General features: G+C 39.0%; 1 non-coding gene across 1 annotated transcript; it reads right to left on the reverse strand.

The window, feature by feature from the left end:
* Positions 1–16,978: 16,978 nt before the first annotated feature.
* On the reverse strand, positions 16,979–17,050 carry TRNAC-GCA (transfer RNA cysteine (anticodon GCA)). Its single transcript has one exon. It is a non-coding gene; the product is annotated as a tRNA-Cys (tRNA).
* Between the last annotated feature and the right edge of the window lie 6,153 nt (positions 17,051–23,203).

Here is a 23,203-nt window from a genome sequence, read left to right on the forward strand (position 1 = left end):
CCTGATCCAACCATGACTCTGAGTGCTATTATCCCAGCACCACAAATGTGACGTGAACATCAGTGCATGTATTCATTAAAGTAGTGCTAGATTTTTTGACAACAAAGTCCTCAGAGCAGTAGTTTAACACAATAATTTATTTCTTTTTCATATAACGATTTAATTTACACATTCCTGGTTTGGCTCCAAGTAATCATTCAGGAAGCCAAGATGATAGAAACTCTGCTATCTTCAGCCTGTGAATTCTAATGTGCCAATATCAATAGACTGGATAAAGTTACCATGCCTGGACACCTGGGAGACTTTTAAGGGCCAAGCTTGAAGGTAACATTCATTGCTTCTCCCCCATATTCCATTGGATAAAATTTTGGCCACATTGGATATACCTTCTTGCAATGGAGACTGAGAAATGTGGTCTAGTCGTGTACTCCTGATGAAGAAGATATAAGTTTTGGTGAAAACACAGTGTTTTCTGTCTCAGTAGAGCCAACAGTGACCTCTTCATTTCTGACCAGAGTATCCTAAAAAGAAGAAACCACTGAAGAACATTGGACTTCCCTCCCGGTTTGGTAGTGGCCCTGGATAGTTGCCCCACATGCAGGTCCAGCTTCCTTAAGATTTCCCCTGACATAGTCTGGCCCCTTGATTTCCTTATGCTGTTGATGAACTCTGTATGTAAGGCTGTGAAATTTATGGGTGAGCCAGAATGAGTGACTATCTTGATATCCTGGCTGAGAAGAGAGACAAATGGATGAACAGTCCCACACTCATGACCAACCAGACTCCTCCTAAAGCACCATGCAGGATTTCTGGAAGAGTTTTGGGCCATGTCAGATCATCCTACCTGGCAGTAATTGCCTCCATCACCTCTCATTTCTATGAGAGCATCAGACAATGTGTTGCTGGCTATAGGAAGGAGTTCTGGTTGTTGGTATATGTTTTATTTAAGGGCAAGGAGGACCTGAATGTCTCAGGAAGGCTTTATGGAAACTTACACGATATTTTCATGATTTATTGTTGTTGTTTAGTCGCTAAGGGATGTCCGACTCTTTGCGACCCCATGGACTGCAGCACGCCAGGCCTTCCTGTGCATCACCAACTCCTGGAGTTTACCCAAACTCATGTCTATTGCATTGATGATGCCATCCAACCATCTCATTCTTTATTGTCCCCCTTCTCCTCCTGCTCTCAATATTTCCCAGCATCAGAGTCTTTTCCAATTAGTCAACTCTTTGCATCAGGTGGCCAAAGTATTGGAAATTCAACTTCAGCTCAATCCCTCCAATGAATATTCAGAGTTGATTTTCTTTAGGATTGACTGGTTTGATCTCCTTGCTATCCAAGGGACTCTCAAGAGTCTTCTCCAGCACCACAGTTTGAAAGCATGAACCCCATGAACAGTGTGTAAAGGTGTGATTTATTAGTGTAGGCTACAAAATCAGTTGTCTATGCATGGCAAGTTGGCAAGCCAGCCATACATTCTTGTTGGCTGAAGACTGGAGATAAACTATGTGAGTGAAGGAAGTGTGTCATTGCCGTGTGAAGGTGCAATCAGTGGGGATGTTTACAGTTGCATCCTAGAGAAACCAGCTAATTCTGTGAATATTCCCCTCCTTCTATTCAAAGGGCCCTTTACTCAATGATGAGAAATGTGCATTCTGCTCTAGTAAGTGCAACTGCTGGTTTTTCTCTTCTCTCTTCCTCTAACTTGTGCTCTTCTCTCTCCTTCCATTTTCTATATTTATTTTAATAATATGTGTTCCATATTGGACTCTGGATGCTTGTAGGACTGCAATGGACTGGGCACAATCCCATAGAATGGTAGTTGTAGAAAATCCTGTTTTCTGGGTCCTGGGTGCATAGGCCTTGCTGCTAAACTGCCCCAACTTTGTGCAAGTCTGAGTAAATACCCCTGACTCCCACTGAGAGATGGGCACTGGGGAAGGGCTCCTGACCCATGTACATCTGGGTCGAAGATCACATAGAACCCATGGTGCTGGAGGTCAACCATGTGACATACAAGTGCAACATGTAAAAGCGGATCATAAACATCCTCATGTGTCTATGACCTTAGGATTTGTGAAAACTCATGAATGAGATTCTCCTACCTTCCACCCATAGTTCTTAATTTTTCTATTTATAAATATGACTATAATTTTAGGATCTGCTGTTGGTCATAAATTCTTACTGTAACTTCTTGACTATGATTCATATTCTACCCCTGGAATCAAGGTTGCAAGTTTCCTTGGAAAAATATTTTACCTGGCTCAAGATTTCCCCAAGATTCCTGTCAACTATCTAAGCCTTAATCTGCAGCTCTCTTGCTGGGACTTCCTGGGCCTCAGGAACTGAAGATGGGCATATGTGACCATTTGAACAGATAGGACAAATCCTCAGTGAAAGTCAGTGCCCTCAGTTGCCTGTGTCTCAGATTCAGTTCAGTTCAGTTCAGTCACTCAGTCGTATCAGACTCTTTGCGACCCCATGAATCGCAGCACGCCAGGCCTCCCTGTCCATCACCAACTCCCGGTGTTCACTCAGACTCACGTCCATTGAGTCAGTGATGCCATCCAGCCATCTCATCCTCTGTTGTCCCCTCTTCCTCCTGCCCCCAATCCCTCCCAGCATCAGAGTCTTTTCCAATGAGTCAACTCTTCGCATGAGGTGGCCAAAGTACTGGAGTTTCAGCTTTAGCATCATTCCTTCCAAAGAAATCCCAGGGCTGATCTCCTTCAGAAAGGACTGGTTGGATCTCCTTGCAGTCCAAGGGACTCTCAAGAGTCTTCTCCAACACCACAGTTCAAAAGCATCAATTCTTTGGCGCTCAGCCTTCTTCACAGTCCAACTCTCACATCCATACATGACCACTGGAAAAACCATAGCTTTGACTAGACGGACCTTTGTTGGCAAAGTAATGTCTCTGCTTTTGAATATGCTATCTAGGTTGTCATAACTTTCCTTCCAAGGAGTAAGTGTCTTTTAATTTCATGGCTGCAGTCACCATCTGCAGTGATTTTGGAGCTCAAAAAAATAAAGTCTGACACTGTTTCCACTGTCTCCCTATCTATTTCCCATGAAGTGATGGGACCACATGCCATGATCTTGGTTTTCTGAATGTTGAACTTTAAGCCAACTTTTTCACTCTCCACTTTCACTTTCATCAAGAGGCTCTTTAGTTCCTCTTCACTTTCTGCCATAAGGGTGGTGTCATCTGCATATCTGAGGTTATTGATATTTCTCCCAGCAATCTTGATCCCAGCTTGTGCTTCTTCCAGTCCAGCGTTTCTCATGATGTACTCTGCATATAAGTTAAATAAGCAGGGTGACAATATACAGTCTTGACATACTCCTTTTCCTATTTGGAACCAGTCTGTTGTTCCATGTCCAGTTCTAACTGTTGCTTCCTGACCTGCATACAAATTTCTCAAGAGGCAGGTCAGGTGGTCTGGTATTCCCATCTCTTTCAGAATTTTCCACAGTTTATTGTGATCCACACAGTCAAAGGCTTTGGCATAGTCAATAAAGCAGAAATCGATGTTTTTCTGGAACTCTCTTGATTTTTCGATGATCCAGCGGATGTTGGCAATTTGATCTCTGGTTCCTCTGCCTTTTCTAAAACCAGCTTGAACATCTGGAAGTTCACGGTTCACATATTGCTGAAGCCTGGCTTGGAGAATTTTGAGCATTACTTTACTAGCATGTGAGATGAGTGCAATTGTACGGTAGTTTGAGCATTCTTTGGCATTGCCTTTCTATATCTCAGATTATTTTCCCTAAATTACTATATTCCAAATATTTAAGTGTATGTGGGGTAAGCCCATTTAATTTATTAAAAGTACAGAACCCCAACCAAGACCTACTGGGAAAGTTTGGCCCATTGTTCATTGTTTTGCATAGCTATCTTATATATTGGGCATATCTTAAGATATCTTAGATATTGGACAGAAGGAGCTATATATTAATATTATCTTGCAGCATTCTACTTTGAACTAGTTAAGTATCAGGGGCCTAGGAATTGATTAAGAGTTAAGCAAAGCAGCTTTTTTAACAGCTTAGACGGCTTCCCACCCATTACCTCCCTTTCATTCTCTGGATTCCATGAATTGACACCCAAAGTCAGACATCATATCAAGACATCTCAGTAGCTGGCATTGCCTTAGTCTCAGACTTTAGTTTATGCACTTGAGTCTCAGATTAATGGTTCTCATTTTGGTCTCTGCCTAGGAATAACATTAAGCAACAACTGTGCCTTGAGCCACCAGTAATTTGCCTCTTGATCCTCGGCTCCATACCAGCTGCTGCTTTCCTTTTAAGTCAGTTGTTCCCTCTGTCAGTCACTCCTGGAGTGCATGACAGCAGACAGTTGAGTGGGAACACATCCCAATTTTGTCTCCTGGGATGACTCCTCCCTGCCTTTTCTGGCAAGAACCTTAACTGACAGCAGAGCATTCCATCTTTTCCAGTCCCTGGTTTCATTTCATTGGATTCTTAGCCAACTCAGATCACAGGCCACAGGCAGAAATTGTTTCCATCAGCATATTCCTAATTTTCATTCCTTTGTGCTTTGAAATGGGCCAGTTTCAGCTGAGCCTAAGCGAGGTTTTGCATTGCAGGACCTTACAGAAGGCCACAATCAGCAGCACTCTTAACTCTTTCCTTATCAAGTTTTTTTATTGAAAAACTCCAAGAGGCACATGGTCTCAATTCCAAGAAATAAGATTAAATGTTTTACTCTACTCCTTACCAGGGATTATTAGCTTTCTTGCCCAAGATGGAAAGTTTGCTTTCTATCCTATGTTTGCTTATTCCATCTTTGTGTTTTTTTAAGATTTATTTATTTATTTTTGGCTGCACTGGGTCTTTGTTGCTGCACACGGGCTTTCCATAGTGGTGGTGAGCAGGGGCTACTCTTTGCTGTGTTGACCGGCTTCTGATTTTGGTGGCTTCTCGTTGCAGAGCACAGCTAGGGTGTGTGGGCTCAGTAGTCGTGGCTTGAGGGCTTAGTTGCTCTGAGGTATGTGGGATCCTCCCAGACCAGGGGTTGAACCAGTGCCCCTTGCATTGGCAGGCAGATTCTTAACCACTAGACCACCAAGGAAGCCCCTGTTCTATCCTTGTTTTCCTCATTTCTTATGCTTCCAGTTTCTTTCCTTTTTAATTTTTTAAAAATTGTGTGAGGACTCTTTCCATTTTAAGTGACAGAATACCACATGGTCTGGTTTAGGTCTAGGGAACATGCTGTACTCTGGAGCCCAGAAATGCATGGGCTAAAAGTAGGGGAAGAAGTGGGTGGTTCTCCAAGGGAGAAATTGGGGTACAGTGATTAAAATGATGGTCTATGAATATTGGGTGATTAAAAATCAACACATTTCCATTAGATTTGGTTTCTCAACTGAGCTGCTGAATGCTGCTGGAGATTATCACACAACTCTAAAGACTGGTGACAGTTCATGTTCTTCAATTTTATTTTGACTTCAGTCCTACTCAGTTAACTTTTCACAAAGCCAGGGAAGCTTAAATAATCTTCAGGGCTTCTCATTTGCCTGAGCCCTTTTCAAGGTTCTGGGTGAGACCTTAGTGGTATATTTGCATGATCATATGTATTTGTGCAAAAGTAAGATATTTTAATGGCAATATTTCTGTATTCTTTCTCAGTCACTCTAGGACTACTGACTCCACTTTGACTTACCTCTATCACATTGCTTTGTATTTTGGAAGGAAGTAGGCATTTTGGGATCCAAATTGAATTGGGGACATACTTTAATTTAGATTTAGTGAGATATACAGTTAAGTTAAGCTAAGTTAACTTAAGCCTATACAATTAAGTTACTGCTAGCAAGCCTAGGGTAGGGATGGCTTCCAGGACTCCCACTCCCTGTGCTGACTCACACTCAACTGTGACGTGGAAGTGCTGTGAAAATGCATGTTTTGGTGCCTAACACAGGCATTATGAAGATAGTGGGGGAGAAACAATATTTGCAGTATTTGGAGCCAGTAGCTAATCTGTAGAAAGTTCTTCCAATCTTCACAAATGTAAAATTACAAGTAGAGAATTCAGCTCTCACTGAAACCTAGCAAAAAGAGAAGCTTTCTGTTGGGAACATATTAAATAATACAATTGAAAATTCAGTTCACATGTAAGTTTCTCTGGAGATGGGAATAATGTGAAGGAGAATATATCAGAATTCCTGTTTGCAAAGCAGAAACCTTTAGCAGTATTACAAATGCCAAGTGTCTGTGTTGAAATCTCATGTTTTATACATTCCAAACATTAATATTAAAAAATAAAATTTGAGCAATGACCTCAGAATGACTGAATCATCCTCTTGTTATCCATTTGAAATGTATCCCCAATTCATTTTGGGACCCCTCTCATTTTATTTATTTTATTTTGTTAGGTGAAAAGTGGAATATTTATTTCAAAATGTATTACTCTGATCATTGCTACATCTACGTGCTCAGTTGCTAAGTTATGTTTGACTCTTTGCAGCCCCATGGTCTGTAGTCCACCAGGTTCCTCTGTCGAGGGGATTTCCCAAGCAAGAATACTGGAGTGAGTTGCCATTTCCTCCTCCAGGGGATCTTCCTGACCCAGAGATTGAATCTGTGTCTCCTGCACTCCTGCATTGCCAGTGGATTCTATACCACTGAGACACTTGGAAAACTCCTCTTTATTCAGTTCAGTTCAGTTGCTCAGTCGTGTCCGACTCTTTGTGACCCCATGAATCGCAGCACGCCAGGCCTCCCTGTCCATCACCAAATCCTGGAGTTCATTCAGACTCAAGTCCATCAAGTCAGTGATGCCATCCAGCCATCTCATCCTCTGTCATCCCCTTCTCCTCCTGCCCCCAATCCCTCCCAGCATCAGAGTCTTTATTAGTGAACCAAATAATATATAATTTGCCTTTTCTATTTATTGTGCTCTACATTGCCCATTTTCCCCTCTCGGCATCTGTCTTTGCCTTGGCAGTTTGTAAGAGTTTTTCTGATGTACAGAAGATGTAGCCTTTGCATCAGTTTTTCTTGGCTCTGGCTATTTGCTTTTGGTTATTTAAACTACTTGTTGACGTTCCTGTCTTCCTGTGTTCTGTCTTCTCCCCCCTTTTCAGATCATGAGCGTTTTTTAGGGAAGTCTTCTGTAAACTTCTCCAACCCTATTTGTCAATGATAAATCCTTTGCAGTCTGTTCCCAAAGTGTAACCCTCTATACTTACTTTTCCTAATGCTATTTACAGTCATAATTCCTTGTTTATTGTTTCCCTTCTGCAACAGTGTCAACTTCATCAGGGTAAGGATTGTATAACTGTTGTTTACTTTTGTGTGGCCAGAGTCATCACTTCTCTGCTTTCTTTGCTAATGGAACCCTATTCTGGTGTCTACCCTGTCCCCTCCCCAACTCAGCCCATGTTCCTTGGTAGACTATGTGCACACCCCACCCTAAGAGCAGCCCTGATTGACCTAATATCTATCTCCTTTGCCAATACATTTTTCAAGATTGGGAATGTGTCGCTTTTGAACCAGTGAGGCACTAGGAGAGATTTGATGGGAGTATTTACTTTGTATTCTTGGGAACTTCCAGAACACAATCCTGTCTTCTTCTGGACATGTGATATGTAGAAATCTGATTCTTCTGCAAGACTGAGGATGAAGTCAGTGCATGAAGAAGGGAAAGCCAAGAGAATCTCAGTGAAATGGAGCTGGTGTTCATAGATTATGTCACTCCTGAAACCCACATGACTGCTGGACTTCTAGTTATGCCTGCCAATACACGTCTTTAGTTAAGTCATGGCTTTTCTACTGCTTGCAGCCAAATGCACTATACCTAAGCTATATGACCATTCTTAATACTCAACAAAAACTTGCTCAAACAGAAACTTCTCACCCATATATGATACATGTGTTTTCCTTGGTATATAATTTATTTCCTTACATTTTTGTTTTGTTTAATTATAAGATAATAAGTATTCATTTTAATAGTCAAAGCAATGTAGACATATAGAAAAAAAACTTTACTTTCTTCTTTCTAATTACACCTTTCTGCAGCACCCCACTTCAGTACTCTTGCCTGGAAAATCCCATGGACAGAGAAGCCTGGTAGGCGGCAGTCCATGGGGTCATGAAGAGTCAGACATGACTGAGTGACTTCACTTTCACTTTTCACTTTCATGCTTTGGAGAAGGAAATGGCAACCCACTCCAGTGTTCTTGCCTGGAGAATCCCAGGGATGGGGGAGCCTGGTGGGCTGCCAGCCATGGGGTCGCACAGAGTCGGACACGACTGATGCAACTTAGCAGCAGCAGCAGCAGCAGTGGTAACCAATGTTGACCATTAGTTATATGTACTTATATATTTTCTTCTATGATTATATAAACTTATAAACGTCTATTATGTTTAGTTTTGTTTGCTTATTTTATAAAATCTGGGGTCATACTATATACATTATTGTAGAATATCTTTTTAATTACTAGATCATGGCTGTTTTTACAGGTCCGTCTACATGGATATAACTCATTCTTCTTAATAATTTCATACTATCTCTTTGCATCTTTGCTCTGCTCAAATGTTTCTCATAGAGTTTTATTCAAATTATTTTCTTTTATTCAAATTATTTCTTTTCTTTAAGTCTGGGCCTTTAACTGTTTCCTCTTTTATCGTTCTACTTTAATTTTGCCTCTGAATTTGGAGCATTAGAAGAAAACAGTAATTGATGGGGGTCACTTAGGGAAAGGTAAGTAAACTTCACAGCATTAAGACAATTAGTTTACCATTTGGAATTTTGTTTATTTATTAAAAGACAGGTTGTCCTTTCTTCTGCTTATAATTGGAAAATTGTTTTTCTCTGTGCCTTTTGTAAGAAACTACACCTGAGGAACAGCCCCAGGGAGACTTCAGCTACCACTATGAAGTAATGGTTTCATAAGGGATCCAGAAATTAGATAAAAGACAGAAAGATCCAATATTTTAAGCCTAACCCAGCAAATAAGGACTATGTTCTTCTTTTGAGTTGAATATTTAAGTCTTAGGTATATTACTTTATTTGTCATCACCGGGGGACACACCTTTTATTGTTTAATATCAATTCTTGCCGACTAGGGATAGTTTAATTCCTTGTTAGTAGATATGCTCTAGTAAATGAGTTTATGATGTCAGTTATATGGCACTTCTCTCCACCTCCCTTGGAAGGTGAAAAAGATATGGAAGAAGAGGGAACAGTGGTTTTAAATGAGGGGAAACTAAAATGACCTGACGCAGTTATGCTCAAGGTGACGTGCAATCAGGATTTTCCCTGGTTTCCCTAAGGAGCAGTTCATTCTTGACAACAGCAAAACATAATTTCAGAGAGAGGAAAAAAAGAGTCAAGAGAGAGAAGAAGGATGATATGAACTGAATTGGACAATATAATAAGGGCAAGACACAGGGAGTCAAAATATTTCCAAGCAGTTTTTATCAGCTTAACACCAAGGAGAGCCAAAGTGAACACCCTGTGGTAAATTAACCTATAAGCCAAAGAGATAAAGGCAGCTGTGGTTTCTGTGTAAGTTCAAAGCACAGATGAAAATTAGCTCCTCTGGGTATAGTCATTTTAGACTCCAGGAACATGCGTAATTTTCTGAGGTTAGAAATATTGCAAAAGTCGAAAGAATGATTTTTCCTGAGATAACCGGATTCAGCTTGTCTGAGTATTAAATGAGCCAAAGCTTAGGGGGAATCAATCCTGACCTATTTGTTACGCGAGTGTGAGAGTGTATGCTCCTCAGTTTTTGTCTTGTCACAACAAAGATTTGGAGTGACGTATTCATTAAGTCATTGAAAACAGAAAGAAATGAGCCAATAGATGAACAAAGCAAGACCAAAAATCCTTTTACTTTTATTCTTAGGATAGAAATGTCAACATATTTGAGTTTTCTTAGTTTTTTTTTTTTTTTTTTAAATCACAATGAGCTGAGTTTTTATTTTTTGAAATACCCTTTTTCCTGGATGGAATATGCTGATAGTCTTCCTGTAGGTGGAGTGATAAAGAGAGAAGCTTGAGAACAGAGGGAAATTCTCTCTCAATCGTACTAATAGCCTAGAATCTGTAATCTGCTGCTGCTGCTGCTGCTGCTAAGTCACTTCAGTCTTGTCCAACTCTGTGCGACCCCACAGATGGCAGCCCACCAGGCTCCTCCATCCCTCGGATTCTCCAGGCAAGAATAGTGGAGTAGGTTGCCATTTCCTTCTCCAATGCATGAAAGTGAAAAGTAAAAGCAAAGTTGCTCAGTTCTGTCCGACTGTTAGCGACCCCATGGACTACAGCCTACCAGGATCCTCCATCCGTGGGGTTTTCCAGCCAAGAGTACTGGAGTGGGTTGCCATTGCCTTCTCCGTGTAATCCACTGGAGGTTAATAAAAACAAGTTACTAAGAAAGTACTCTGGGGTTCATTTGAATCCTTTTTTTTGACATAATCAGAATTTTCTAATCTGGAGCCAGTAGTATTTTATTTTATTTATTTTTTTTGGAGCCAGTAGTATTTTAAAATGATGTTCTAGGTAATTTTACTTTGCTCTTTGCATGATTTTATTATAGCATATAGGGGCCTATTTCTAGGAAGATTGCATTTTGAGCACCAATATCTACTTTATTTTAAAGGCTCCATGTTTACTGGCTTCAAAGCAGTTAACAGCAGAAAATTTATCTTTAAAAGCTTAAACTTGATTTAATCAGGTAGCAATTAGCATGCCAGACTGCATAATCTGCAATTAAAAAAGAATTCTGTCATGCTCTGACCCTTCTCTTACCAGAGACACAAATTACCACAAGTTTCTGGTTAAATTTTATAGGTCAGCAGAAGATAAGAGGAATTTAGTGAAATTTTGGTGCAGATGGAGCAATTTTTTTTTTGGCTTTACTGTGAGTCATGTAGGACCTTAGTTCCCTGACCAGTAATTGAACCCATGCCCTCTATGGTGGAAGCATGGAGTTTTAAGCTCTGGACCACCAGGGAAGTCCCTGGAGTAGTCTGTCTTTACTTACTCATTTAATTTGCATCACAATTTAGATTCAGTAGAGTTCCAATCATGATGTTTTGGTAATGTTTAAAAGAATGGAAATTGAGATTAAAATATGTAGCTTGAATATTTTTATACCTTGAATATATTTATACCTGCTCTCCTTTAAAATTCATTTAGGTGACAATATGATACACAAAATTCAATAAGATAAAATAATTTAAGGGAGTAAAAGGACAAGAAGGCTAAGGATGTAAGATGGAATTGGGAGTAAAGTGAGTATACGAAGTGTGTGTGCGTGGCCAAACTCTAATCTGAGCTTTCTTACAGTCAATTCAAAGAGGGAAATATCATTTAGGAGAATCTCAGAGTCTACAAAATAAGCAAAATTCAGTCTCAGTAGGAATAAAACTATTCCTGACATTGAGATCAGAAATCACTTACAGTTTTCTTTCAAAGAGAAGACACGAGATCATTTTGAATAGAATCCGTAATATCACCTTAACAGAAAGCATAGTTTCCTAGAAATTTCTAAAACTTTCTCACTATTGGTCAAAAGCATCATTTAAGATCAAATTTCAGCCAGAACAATTGCTCAGGAGGGAGAACTACGAAGCTGGACATGTACCTTCCTTTCTTAGTCTGGCAGATACTGGAGCTAGTGCTTACTGAGGGGAATTGATAGTGTACTGACCCTTTAGGAAGTCCTCCATAAAGAGCGCTCCTTTCCAAAGAACTTCTGAACGCTGTGAATTTGAAGTAATGTTCCCTAAGCTGAATCATGGCAATTTGTGTTTCATTAACTGCATTGCTAGGAGCCTTGGCTGGGTGTAATGACAGCATCAGGTGAAAAACTGCCCAATCTCTTGGACACTAGCCTCACAGTTTATCATTATCTCTAAAACAAATGAGACTCAGCTTAAGATTCCCAGTAAATGGAGTGATAGCAACTGTACCTGCTTGCAGTTCTATTTTATTTTTAGTTGACCTCTATTTTTGAGGCTGGTTGCTTTTCTGTCTCTGCTACTGGATGGTGTGAGTTCCTTGAGGACAAGAACTGAAGAGTTTGCAGATAAAGCACTCCAGTTCTGAACAGACTGTGGGGACTTGATCCCTGATGAACAAGTTAGTGTTTCCTGGGAAAACGTATTTATCTTTTTGAAATCTCACATTCTCATCAGTAAGATGATGCTAATAATGTCAACTTTATAGAGTTGTTGTGAAGATAAAAATGTAGTTAATGTATAGTGTTAGATATTATTGCTTTCCTTAGTTTTTGTCTTTGTGGCATGAGAGCAGTGTGGTAAATGGATATTATACCATCTTCAAAGTCAGGTTTATGGTTGGGTTTGTGTGTTCTTGAACAATTTACTTAATATTCCTATTACTCCAGTGTCCTCGTCTCTAAAGTGGGAGTAATTGTGCTACCATCTAGAGTTGTATGGAGTTTGAAAGACAATGTGATCACATGTTATACATAGGTGTAACTTTCTTGATGTGTAAAGAATTCCTAAAACTGTAAATACCAGCAACCCCATAAAAGATTATTAAAAGGCAGGAGCAGTTATAGAAAAAGAATAGGAATGTCCATAAGCATATGAAAAAATGTTCAACCCCACTCATGAGAAATAAAAATGAAATACATGAGATACCATTTCTCACATATGAGATTGGTCGAAATCTAAAAGCTTGAGAACACACTATCATTTGCTGGATGCAGATATAGCAAAAATGCTACAATAACTGTGGAAGAATATCTAGCAATAGCAACCAAAATTATAGATGCATTTTACTCTTTGTTCCAGAAATCTCACTTCTGGGTATCTCTCCTATAGTTATATATATGTGTGTGCTCAGTTGCTTCAGTCTTGTCTGACTCTCTACGGCATTATGGATTGTAGCCTGCCAGGCTCCTCTGTCCATAGGATTGTCTTTTTTTTTTTAAATTTATTTATTTTAGTTGGAGGCTAATTACTTTACAATATTGTAGTGGTTTTTGCCATACATTGATATGAATCAGCCATGGGTTTACATGTGTTCCCCATCCTAAGCCCCCCTCCCACCTCCCTCCCCATCCCATCCCTCTGGGTCATCCCAGTGCACCAGCCCTGAGCACCCTGTCTCATGCATCAAACCTGGACTGGCGATCTGTTTCACATATGATAATATACATGTTTCAATGCTATTCTCTCAGATCATCCCACCCACGCCCTCTCCCACAGAGTCCAAAAGACTGTTCTATACATCTGTGTCTCTCTTTCTGTCTTGCATATAGGGTTATCATTACCATCTTTCTAAATTCCATATATATGTGTTAGTATACTGTATTGGTGTTTTTCTTTCTGGCTTACTTCACTCTGTATAATAGGCTCCAGTTTCATCCACCTCATTAGAACTGATTCAAATGTATTCTTTTTAATGGCTGAATAATATTCCATTGTATATATGTACCACAGCTTTCTTTTCCAGTCGTCTTCTGATGGACATCTAGGTTGCTTCCATGTCCTAGCTATTGGTAAGCAGTGCTGTGATGAACATTGGGGTACACGTGTCTCTTTCAGTTCTGGTTTCCTCAGTGTGTATGCCCAACAGTGGGATTTCTGGGTCTTATGGCAGTTCTATTTCCAGTTTTTTAAGGAATCTCCACACTGTTCTCCATAGTGGCTGTACTAGTTTGCATTCCCACCAACAGTGTAAGAGGGTTTCCTTTTTTCCACACCCTCTCCAGAATTACTGTTGGTAGATTTTTGGATAGCAGCCATTCTGACTGGCATGAAATGGTACCTTATTGTGGTTTTGATTTGCATTTATCTGATAATGAGTGATGTTGAGCATCTTTTTATGTGCTTGTTAGCCATCTGTATGTCTTCTTTGGAGAACTGTCTCTTTAGTTCTTTGCCCTATTTTTTGATTGGGTCATTTATTTTTCTGGAAATGAGCTGCAGGAGTTGCTTGTATATTTTTGAGATTAATTCTTTGTCAGTTGCTTCATTTGCTATTATTTTCTCCCATTCTGAAGGCTGTCATAGCCTGCCAGGCTCCTTTGTCCATGGGATTCTCATGGAGTTGGTTGCCATGCCTTTCTCTAGGGAATCTTCCCAATGAAAGGATCAAACCCAAGTCTCCTGCATTGCAGGTGGATTCTTTACTGACTAAGCCACCAGGGAAGCCCATAGTTATATGCTGTTTTTGTTTAGTCACCCAGTCATGTCTGACTCTTTGCAACCCCATGTACTGCAGCACGCCAGGCCTCCCTGTCCCTCACCATCTCCCAAGGCTTACCCAAGTTCATGTCTTTTGCATTGGTGATGCCATCCAGTTATCTTCTGTTGTTCCCTTCTCCTCCTGCCTTCAATCTTTCCCGGCAACAGGCTCTTTTCCAATGAGTCAGCTGTTTGCATCAAGTGACCAAAAATACTGGAGTTTCAGCTTCAGCATCAGTCCTTCCAATAAATATTTAGGGTTGATTTCCCTCAAGATTGACTGGTTTGATCTCCTTGCTGTCCAAGGGACTCCCAGGAGTTATACATTATATGTACACAGTATATATAGTTATATGTACACAAATACAAAATGGCACATGTATAAACCTGGTCATTATGGCTTAGTTTAGTTTCCAATATCTTGGTTTTTCTATAGCAAAAGAGGGGAAACATCATGAGTGCCCAGTAATGGGGACCTGGTTCACCACACAATGGTGTACTGTGCAGTTGCATAAAGAATGAGGGCCTCCAGACTGTGAACACAGTGGGGGAAGGAAAGGGTGGGATGTATGGAGAGAGTAGCATTGGAACATATACATTACCGTATATAAAATGGATAGCCGTGGGAATTTGCTGTATGACACAGCAAGCTCAAACCTGGTGCTCTGTGACAACCTAGAGGGGTAGGACGGGGTGGGAGATGGGAGGGAGGTTCAAGAGGGAGAGGACATATGTATGCTTATGACTGATTCAGGTTGATGTATGGCAGAATCCAGCACAATATTGTAAAGCAATTATCCTCTAATTAAAAAGAAAATTTAAAAAACAGTAAAAATTTTACAAGGATTATAAAAATAAATTAATTAACTTAAGAAAATAATCTCTCTTCTCTCTCTCTTTAGTTACTAAGTTGCATCCGGCTCTTGCAACCCCATGGACTGTAGTCTGCCAGGCTCCTCTGTCCATGGGATTCTCCAGGCAAGAATACTAGAGTGGGTTGCCATTTCCTTCTCTGGGGGAATCTTCCTGACCCAGGAATCAAAGCGGGGTCTCCTGTATTGCAGGCAGATTCTTTACCGACTAGGCCATGGCATCCATATTGTGCTGATGTGAAATCTCCAGAATATATTACTGTTAACTGAAAAAGCCAGGAGCGGTGTTGTGCACATTCCAAGCTACATTTTATCTAACAAAGATGAGAAAATAGGAATGTATGTTTGTGTTTGTTTATATTTGAACAAAGATGTTTTAGAATGATTAAGAAACTTGTTTTGATTAGATTTAATTAAATTAATTTTAATTATACTACTTGTAGTGGATGAGTGGACAAGCTGAATAGGAATGGGGATGGAATTAAGATTTCTTGATACATTAGAAAAAATTTAATACTTTATTTTTTAGTGAAGTTTCAGATTCCCAGCAAAATGGAGTGGAAAGTTCAGTGGCTTCCCATATACCAACTGTCCCCACACACATGCATAGTCTCACTCATTGTCAACATTCACTTACAGAATGGTATAATTGATAAATCTATACTGACACATTATTATCACTGATAGTCCATAGCTTACATTATGGTTTTCTCTTTATATTGTACATTCTGTGGGTTTGGACAAATTTATGATTACTTACATTCACCATTTTAGGACAGAGTAGTTTTACTGTCCTAAAAATCCCCTGTGCTCTACCTATTCATTCCTTTATTTTCTCTAACTCCTGGCAAACACTGATATTTTAAACTATCTCCATAATTTCTTTTCCAAAAATGTCTTGTGGTTAGAATCATACAGTAAACAGCCCCTTCAGATTCACTTCTTCCACTTAGTAATCTGTGTTTAAGGTACCTCAATGTTAAAATCACTGCAGATGGTGACTGCAGCCATGAAATTAAAAGACACTTACTCCTTGGAAGAAAAGTTATGACCAACCTAGATAGCATATTGAAAAGCAGAGACATTACTTTGTCAACAAAGGTCCGTTTAGTTAAGGCTATGGTTTTTCCAGTGGTCATGTATGGATGTAAGAGTTGGACTATGAAGAAAGCTGAGTGCTGAAGAACTGATGCTTTTAAACTGTGGTGTTGGAGAAGACTCTTGAGAGTCCCTTGGACTGCAAGGAGATCCAACCAGTCCATTCTAAAGGAGATCAGCCCTGGGTGTTCTTTGGAAGGAATGATTCTAAAGCTGAAACTCCAGTACTTTGGCCACCTCATGCAAAGAGTTGACTCATTGGAAAACACTCTGATGCTGGGAGGGATGGGGAGCAGGAGGAGAAGGGGATCACAGAGGATGAGATGGCTGGATGGCATCACCGACTCGATGGACATGAGTTTGAGTGAACTCCAGGAGATGGTGATGGACAGGGAGGCCTGGTGTGCTGTGATTCATGGGGTCACAAAGAGTCGGACATGTTTGAGTGACTGAACTGAACTGATGTTATTTTCATGGCCTGATAGCCATGACCAGGGATGGAACCCAGGCCCTATGCATTAGGAGCGTGGAGTCTTAGCCACTTGACCACAAGGATTCCCTCAACAAATATTTTTTGAGAGCCCATTATGTGCCAGTTATGTTCTTGCCATATGTAACACACCAATGAATAAAACATACAAACATCCCCTTCCCCCATTAGAGCTTGTATTGAGGGAGAAAGTGAAAGTGAATTCACTCAGTTGTGTCCGACTCTTTGCGACCCTATGGACTGAAGTCTACCAGGCTCCTTGGTCCATGGAATTTTCCAGGCAAGAGAACTGGATTGGGTTGCCATTGGCCTTCTCCAGGGGATCTTCCCAACCCAGGAATTGAACCTGGGTCTCCTGCATTGCAGGCAGATGCTTTACCGTCTGAGCCACCAGGGAGAAACAGAAGATAAATAAGTAAATTATATAGTATCTTAGATGATAAGTCCATGCAAATAATAGAGCAGAGGAGAGTGAGGTGAGAGGTAAGTTTCTATTTTCAATAGGGAGGCCAGGCCTTATCATGGTGATGATATCTGAAGAGTGATCTAGAAGAAGTGACGAAACTTGGCATGTTGATATCTGGGCAAGGGTGTTCCAGGCAGAAGAAAATACAAAAGCTCCAGGACTAGAATATGCGTGGCATGGCATGAGATTCCACAGTTTCATGAGAGGTGTGAGCAGAGAAGAGCATGGGAGAGTAAGTGGTCTGGGGGGTAAAAGTTCACATCTGTAGAGCCTCATAAGCCACTGTGAGGAGCTTTGCTATTCACTGTAGGTAAGTTGAGAAGTTAGAGGATATTGAGCAGAGGGGTGATGTGATCTGACATACATTTTAAAAGAATCACTGTAGCTGCTGTGTTGAGAACAGAATGGTATGGGGAGAAAAATGGAATCAGGGAGGCTAGTTACAAGGCTATTGAAAAAATGTAGGTAGATGATGGCTGTGGTTTGGACTAGAGGGTAGCAGAGGAGGGGGTGAGAGACGATTGCATTAATATATACTTTGAAGACAGGCTCGACAGGACTTCCTGATCTGTTGAATATGAGATATAAAAGAATATGAGGAATAAAAATCACTCCAAGGTTTTGGGCCAGGTGACTGGAAAAATACAGCATCAGTATTAAGATGGGGAAGAATGTGTGTGGGCAAATTTGGGGGTGGAAATCAGGACTTTGATTTGGAGTGTGTTAAGAATGAGAGTCTATCAGACATGCTAAGTATAGAGCTTAGATTAGTGTCTAAAATATTAATTAATGCTATAGAATACTATATAAGTAATGATTATTATTATTAACAGAAATTTCCCCACTATAATTGCAGATTTTCAAGTACATCCTTATAGTTTTGTCCATTTTTACTGTTTTATTTGAAGTAAGTTAGGTTTATAAAAGTTTAGAGCTGATATGTCATCCTAGTGAATTTTTCTTTTATCATGTACTGACTCTTCACTCCTAATGATGATTTTTTCTTTAAACTCAGTTTCAAATTATTGTGAAATAAATCTACCATCTTTTTTTGTTATTTATCTGGTATATGTTTTTTACTAATTTACTTTCAATCTTTATTATTATAGTTTAGGTATATTTCTTATAAACTGCACACAGCCAGATTTTAAAGTTTCAAAGTCCAATTTGAAGAATCTGCCATTTAAATGGAATTTTATTCCACTTTTATTTATAAAGTTGCTAATACATATAGTTTTGTTTATGTCACTTTTAAATTTTATTTCATAACAAATAGTGCTTTCTATTTACTATGCATTTTTCCTTTTGCAAAATTAAACTAGTTCCTTACTATTTATTTTCTCTCTACTGGTTTGTGACTAATACATTTAATTTCTATTTTTTAATTGAAAACTTTACATTTTAAACAGTTCATGAACATTTAAATTTTAACATTTAATGAGAATAGTGTTTAATTTTCTCACTAAGTAGGAATCATCTGCTGATACTGAGGTTGGAAGAAGAGCATTGGAGTGATGAGAGCAAGAAGCCAAGAGAATATTAGATTTTGGATCTCTTTCAGCTTTATCTTTTACAATGTTTTACTTTTCTTCTCTTCTGTGAAGTTTCTCTATATTTTGTGAGATATTTATTTGTGGGTTAATTAAGTTATGAGGTCTGGAAGAAACAGGGACTCATGCTTTTCCATTGGGATGTTTCTAGGAATTTGCTAATCCTCTATTTCTTTGTTTGGAAAACTCACTTTGCAAGCCTTTTAAGATTAGCACATAACTTATAAAATTTAAAAAAAAAACCTTAGAGACTGATAGCTTTTCATCTACTACTGACTTCTCATTGCAGTGCAAATGCCAAATGTGCCTTTCATCTTTCCCAGTAAAGTGAAATTGTATTTTGGGAACTCTGGTACTAGTCAAAGAGATTGAGGTTAGTGTGATCTGGGCATCCTAACTGAAGAGTAATTGAGGTCTTGTGATTTTTTCTATTGAATGAACTTAGGAAACAATGAGATACAGAAAAACACCTAGGAAATTTGTCAAATAGTATGAAGTCTGAAATTTGATGAAATGCAAAAATGTAGGTGGCTAGGATTGTTCTGTTTGGAGAAGGAACTGGCAACCCACTCCAGTATTCTCCTGCCTGGAGAATCCCATGGACAGAGTAGCCTTGTGGGCTACAGTCTGTGGGGTCATAAAAAGTGGGACATGACTGAGTGACTAACACACACACACAGCATTGTTCTATCTGCTCTCTTGAAGTTTAAAACTTTTCACAATGCTTCACATGGTCATTTTCTCCTGCTTCTCTATGTGATCATACCTCAAATCCAGGCTTTTTAGGACAAAATTTTTGAAAAGCTTGGGTAAACAAGGGGAATTTTCAGAAAAGACTAGGCTAGGGATTTGGCTAGAGCTGAAAAACCTACAGCCCCAAAAACTACTGACTGTGAAATCCTTAATTTACTTAAATTCTTCTCATAAGGGTCTGCTGAAAATCTCCCTGAAGTCATTTGAATAAGAGTGAATAGTTATGACTTTGGAGCATATTGAATATCCATATGTTTAAAACTTCCAAGTAAAAGTCATTGTACGTGGGGATGCTTATAATAGAGCAGTGTAATTTTTGTAGTCTATTAACATTGAAATAATTGAATGAACATCTGTAACAATCCTTAATCTAAATCAGAGGGTGATGTCCTATGTGAATAAGCTTTTTCAAGAAACCTGGAAATTAACTTAAATATATGTACTCCTTTAGAGCAGCTGCTTAAGCATACAACATGTTAAACATGAAAAGAGGGATTTTTTTTTTTTTAGGACTCATGGGAAGAATTATGGTCTTACATCCAAACACACTGTACTATTTTGAAGCACTTTAAAATTTCATCTAAAAATGATTTTGTTAGCTCACTGACTGGTAGGTATCATTTGAAGTGTCTTTGTTTTTTTTACTGACCTCTAAAAATGCTCTCAATCAAAGGAGATTTTATTGTAGTTAGGTCATTGACAAGTAACTTTCTTGGTTAAATTCAAAAAATATGATATAAAAATGTTAGTATCTTATTGAGGTGGCAATAACCCAGGTGAAGAGCAAAAGTAGCTATTTAAATCGTGGGCAGGATGAAATGAAACAACATGGAAAAAATCCTTGGATGGTTGAAAATAGTTGTTAAGACTATTGTGTTGAAGCTCTCTTGATCCCTCTTGCTCAATTAAATGTCTTCTAAAATATTTGATTCATCTTCAGAAGAGAATATGAGATGTTTAAAATTGTTTCCTTTCAAAATTGCTTTCCATATTCCCAAATAAATTGAGCATAATTACTACTGTGATTATATTATAAATATAATCACTGTAATTTTATTCTTATTCATGTATTTATTCTTTGAGAAAGAATTGCACTAGAGTTAAAGAATTGTGGCAGTTAATATTAATATATGAGAAATTAGTTGGTGGTTATTTAATCAAAAGGTGATTTTTTTGCTATGTAAAAGGCAGTTCCTCCCACTCAATCATCTTGTTTTTTCCAAGGTTAGCAGATTTTTATAACTGAGAGGTTGAATATTCAGAGTGTGGATTAAGGGTCTTTGTATAGCTTGTCCCCTTTTTTCCCTTGACTGGTGACCATTTATACTGTGTAACATTTTTGTGTCAGACATTTTGATTTAATTTATTTCATTAAATGTTTACATTTGTGTCTTAATAGGGGTGTTCCAACTTGTGAATTAGTACAGAGTGACTGCTGGACTAGTTTAATTTATAGATAGCTTTTCCATTTATCCAGGTATTTTTCAAAAAATTATGTTCTTTGAACACCAGTCCACAGAAGAGGAAAATAAAAGACCCCATCTGCTAGATCCTCGTGTTCGAGACTATTTTCCTGGATGGAGGTGGGCAGGGCATCAATAGCTCCCGTAAAGCACCACTTGCTTTCTTGGACCTCTATTTTCAGTTAATTAGTTTACTTTGGGACACTTGTAAAATGAGTTTCAAAGTTTTCCCTTCTTGCAGAGGCCTCCTCTGAACAAATGTCCTTCTGAGCATTTGTACAAGAAGTGAGCAATATATGAGGATGTTTGACAAGTGAGTGATTACTCTTCATTGATTTACTTCTTCCTCTGCATCCAATTGGAGCCATGAGGGTTCAGTGATGTTCGGCTCCATTATGTCAGTCTAACTTAGAAGTTTAGCCGTGCATGCGTGCTCAGTTATTCAGTCATGTCAGACTCTGCGACCCCATGGACTGCAGCCTACCAGGCTCCTCTGTCCATGGAATTTTCCAGGCAAGAAATAGTAAAACTCAAAACATTTGCAAGCCATTTTGAATAGTTTAAAAATAATTGCTGATTCATGATAATTTTGAGCCAGAATGTATTCTGCATCCTCAATCTTTATAAAGCTAGCATGGATTTCTTTTTTCAAAGGGAAGAAAAAATAAAGTTTCTGTGAAAGAAAAGCCTTATTACACAGGCTAATATCAGTTTGACCCTTTGATCCCAACTAACATAAGATATAGCTTCCCAGGTAGCGCAGTGGTAAAGAATCTGCCTGCCGATGCAGGAGACACAAGACACACGGGTCCCATCACTGGGTCGGGAAGATCCCCGGGAGAAGAAACTGGCATCCCATTCCAATATTCTTGCCTGGAGAAATTCCATGACAGAGGAGATCTACATTCCATGGGGTCGCAAAGAGTCAGACACACTGAGTGAGCATAGCATGCACAGCAAGGTAAGATAATAAAAAACATGAAAAATATCAAGGATCAAAACAAAACAGAACTGGCTCAGCAAGGTCTAGTGCTCAAGCCACTTACTCATCCAGTTCCTGGTGCCTCCTCCTGGTAAAGATGCTGATCAGCAGCTATTGCCTAGTGGGTGGTGGGGTTAGGAGTGTGTGGCTATAATATAATATTATGGCTAACCTCTATTTACAACTGCCTCAAAGTAAACTAATTAACTGCACACAGGATTCAAGAAAACAAATGGTGCTCAGCACCAGAGTATATTCCCCATATGGGCAAGGACTTCACTTTGTTTACTGCTATATTCCCAGTGCCCAGTCCCTCAATTATATTCACTGAATGATTTAATGACTCAAAAGGTATGTAATTTGCATTCAGATGGACTAGGTATTAGTTATGGCAAACTATTTTGATTTCTATGAAACTCAATGTGCCTGTCCTTTATTTATTTAAAAAAATTTTAATTTTCTTGGCAAACTGTTGATTTACAATGTTGTGTTAGTTTCAGGTGTACAGCAAAGTAATTCAGTTATACATTTACATATATACACTCTTTTTTAGATTATTTTCTCGTATAGATCATCACAGGATATTAAGTAGAGTTTCCTTAAGTAGAGTGGTATACAGTATGTCCTTGGTAATCTGTCTTATATATAGTTTCTTATATATAGTAGTGTGTGTGTGTTCATCCCAAGCTCCTGATTTATCCCTCTCTCCCCTGTTTCCCCTTTGGTAACCATAAGTTTATTTTCAATATCTGTAAGACTGTTTCTGTTTTATAAATAAGTTCATTTGTATCATTTAAAAAAAATAAGATCCAAATATGATTGATATCATCTGATATTTGTCTCTGTGTGTCTGACTTACTTCACTTAGTAGGATAATCTCTAGGTCTGTTCTTGTTGCCACAAATTTCCATTGTAGATACACATACCACATCCCCTTTATCCGTTCATCTGTTGATGGACGTTTAGTTTGCTTCTGTGTGTTGGCTTCTGTGAATAGTGCTGCAGTGAACATTGGGGTGCATGTATCTTTTTGGATTGTGGCTTTCTCTGGATATATGCTCAGTCTCTATCTTTTAAAATGAGGATAATCATGCCTGCCTTATAAGGTTGTGGTGAAGATGAAATGCTACGAGATAAAGTGCCTGGGGGTAGTAGCTGGGATTCAGTGGGTGTTGAACTGACAGAGAGACCTGCGGAGACAGGGATGGCTGAAAAACGAGCAGCTTAAACACCAGATGTTCCTGTTTTCCTAAGGTGTAAGAAAAGGACTGTGTGCACTTTTGCGTTTTTGTTCAGGTTTTGTATCTCTGGGAGGTTTTATGTAGTGTTTCTTCTA

This window comes from Bos taurus, chromosome 9, assembly GCF_002263795.3.
Source record: "Bos taurus isolate L1 Dominette 01449 registration number 42190680 breed Hereford chromosome 9, ARS-UCD2.0, whole genome shotgun sequence".
NCBI lineage: Eukaryota > Metazoa > Chordata > Mammalia > Artiodactyla > Bovidae > Bos > Bos taurus.